At 54.2% G+C, this 3,273-nt stretch overlaps 1 long non-coding RNA gene across 1 annotated transcript; it reads left to right on the top strand.

The window, feature by feature from the left end:
* The first annotated feature begins 1,723 nt into the window (after positions 1-1,723).
* Positions 1,724-2,900, top strand: LOC124657842. The gene is made up of 2 exons (XR_006988899.1): positions 1,724-1,834; positions 2,287-2,900. It is a non-coding gene; the product is annotated as an uncharacterized LOC124657842 (long non-coding RNA).
* The last annotated feature ends 373 nt before the right edge of the window (positions 2,901-3,273 follow it).

Raw genomic sequence — 3,273 nt, 5'->3', positions numbered from 1 at the left:
GGGCCTGAAGGAAGATGTAAGGAAGATTACCAGTTTAACACTTAGAGCATCTCCAGTCGCGTCCCCCAAAGCGTCCCCCAAAGCGATTTGGGGCGCGCCGGACAAAAAATGTTCCCAGCCGCGTCCCCCAAAGCCGTTTTTTGTCCGGCGCGGCCCGATACGGTGTGCGGCGCCCCGAGCCTGTCCCCGCCCCACAGGGGACGCTCCGGGCACGCCGGACACAATGAAAAGCGAGGCGAAGCGACGCGGGCCCGACCCGTCAGCGGCTCGGAAGCCTAAAACCCCGTCGCCTACCTTTGGTCAAGCGATGTTAATGGCGTCCCTGTTTTCCCAGGCGACACAGGGACGCATGGCCGTGTGGCCGTCCGCGCCGGCGTTATCGCGTGCAACCACCCGCGGCCACCGATGTACAATAAGAGGCCCCGCGGTTCATCCTAATCTCTCACCGCTCCCAAACCTTCTCCTCGCTGCCCCGAGATCTTCTCCTCGCTGTTCCAAGCAATGTCTTCCTCATCCTCCCGCAAGATCGCCGCGGCGAACGGCTTCGGCCGCGGCAGCCTAACTGTGAAGGAGGCGTGGGCGCTGTACCACGCGGGATATCCCGTCCCGCCGGACATGCGCCTGCCAAGCAGCGGCGGCTGGAAGATGGCCATGAACGGCATTGGCATCCCGCCGTCGCCGAAGCCGGGCACGGAGCAATGAAAGGACGCCATCAGTGCCCGGCGGGCTGAACTCGTCGCCGAGGAGCGGGCGGATCCGACCTGGGCGGCCAAGAACAATGACGTCTGGTGGGCCACCTACTTCAAGGCCAAATACGACATGGAGATGCACATCACCACCGGCCTCATCGGCGGGCCGAACAGCTGGAACAGGGATGGGCGCCTCCTGTGCTGGGGCGTTCTAGGGCGCACCCTGGAGAGAGTCATCCACGGCATCCGCAACGGCGCTCCAAGGTTGGAGGCGCCGTCCTCACCACCACCATCTCCCGCAACGCAATGGCAGCCGAGGAGGACGTACGCGTCCTCCTCGAACTCTTCTTCCTCAGGACCGGCCCGATCGATGCCGTCCTTGTCGTACCGCTCGGCGCCCTACACCGTCCCCAATCGCGTTGTGAAGGAGGAGCCGGTGACGCCCGTCAATCCGAGGCGCGGCGGCAGCGGCAGCCGGCGGCAGCAAGAGAGGCGCGACGGCACCCTCCTCATCCCGAAGCCGGAGGTGAAGGAGGAGCCGGAGGAAGCGTCGAAGGCGGCGCTGCTGGCGGAGTACGAGCGGCAGCAACGCCTCATCGCCAGCAGCGACGGCCCCGAGAACTGCCAAGTTTAAATGAATTTAATCGAATCTCGCTCAAGTTTAAAATTTCCGAAATTTTGCTTGTGGGACGTGACTACGAACAAAACACGTCCCCAAAGTGTTATACAGTATTTGGTTATTTACTAAAATCTGGAGAAGGGCGGATTGTTAGTGTGGATCTGAACCATCCGTACAGTTTACTCACACTTCCACTCCTCTCACCTATCGCCTCCTCTCTGCGCCCCCTTTTACCCTTTTCTTCTTCCTCGAACCGAGAGAGAACCACACCCGAGAGCCACCGCCGCTCCCCTTCGTCCGTGTCGACGCCATGGTCTGCCCCGAGGCACGCTGAGGGCGCCAGAAGAACCGCCTCGCCGTCCTCTTCTACCTGGAGAGAGGAATCGAGCCGGGGGGGGGGGGGGGCTCCAGTCAACGCCAAGCTTGCCGTTTCCCTTCTCCGACCACCGGCAGAAAACTCGTCGATTCCGCCGAAGCGGCGACTCCGACCGTGCCTCGCTCACCCGACTCCATCAGCCCACTCCCGGTGAGCCCCCGCATCCGTGCCCCCCACTCCTCCTTCTGTTTCGCGCATCGTAGCCGCTGATCCGTTCGAGTCAAGATGGATGCACCCTGGATGGGTTCATCCGTGAGCCCTGCTCCTTTTCTCCGTTGTTCCGCGCGTTTTCCCCGCCCGCGTAATCTCACATTCTCACCCGCGTGCGTGGGCATCATCTCAGCCCGCTCCCGTTCGTCCTCAACGGAGCTCCTCCGATTCGCCATGGCGACAGGCCACGTCAAAATCCTCGGCGACCTCTTTATGTGACCAAAGAGATGGCCTTGTTCCTTACGCAGCACCTAGGTTACTAACTCACACATAGCGGACATGGTCTTGATCCATTCATAGCACCCACTTAACTGAAAGTTCGATTCCTACTGCTGCAACAAAGCCGCCCCTTTTTTTTTCTAAACTTGATCTAGGAGTTCTTTTTCATGCAGGTTACGATGAAGTCCTCAATTGTTGTAATATCGATTGTTCTCCTGATGATGAGCTCTACCTACGTTCAACAACGTGCCTGGATAAATGACCAACTCCGAAGCATTGTCGTTGGGCGGGTGATGCGACTTCTCAGATTCAATGATCTTCTCGAAGCCATTGCATGGTCTTTGCAGTTAGCTCGGTTGGCCTTGTGTAACAAGGAGAGCCATGGAACTGTGAAGTATTTTCCTATCCGTGTCCAATTGGGTCTTCACAAGCCATTTTTCATTGAGGGAGAAGACCTGGACAAATATCTTGCTCGGATGTTCTCAAGAAGCAGGTACGAGAAGTTGTGTGGAGCTAAGACACGGGGCAGCTGCTGTTGTGGTAGCAATGGTAGCAAGTGTTGTTGTGATTGTTAGCTAGGTGAGCTTGTTTACACCCGAAAGGACTGAGCTGTTTGTGTGGCTGTGGTTCCGTTATCTGTTGTGCATCGATGTAGAGTTTAATGAGCCTATTTATCTACCTGGATATAATGAGAAAACATTGCAATCCTGAGATGTATTGGATGTACCCATTAAATGATTATAGTTGGCTAGCAGTGGAGAAGTAAGTTTGGAGTGGAGGTTTTGCATGTTGGACCTGTACCATGTCGTTTACAAAGATGTTGATCATAAATGATGGATTAGTGAATGTGTGATCATAAAAGTATCAGTGTAGAACACCAGTAAAGGCTTCTTAATGTGTTGTGATGCGGAAACCACAAGCTACATGTAGCTCGGTTATCTCGATTTTTTTAAAAAAATTAAAATCTACAGTTTCAAGTTATAGAAAAAAAATAAAAAAATTAGATGTCAACAATGTTATGATCTACCATCATGTAAAATTTCAACTCGAAATATCTTATAATGTGAGACGCACAAAATGAAAAAAATCTGATATCTATAGTACTCAAAATCTCAAAATATGTCAGAATTTCATATTTTTTTGAAACCTTTAAATAAAAG

The sequence above is a fragment of the Lolium rigidum genome, chromosome 5, assembly GCF_022539505.1.
Source record: "Lolium rigidum isolate FL_2022 chromosome 5, APGP_CSIRO_Lrig_0.1, whole genome shotgun sequence".
Lineage (NCBI taxonomy): Eukaryota > Viridiplantae > Streptophyta > Magnoliopsida > Poales > Poaceae > Lolium > Lolium rigidum.
Note: the sequence above shows the minus strand (reverse complement) of the source record. Positions and strands in the feature narration are given on the sequence as shown.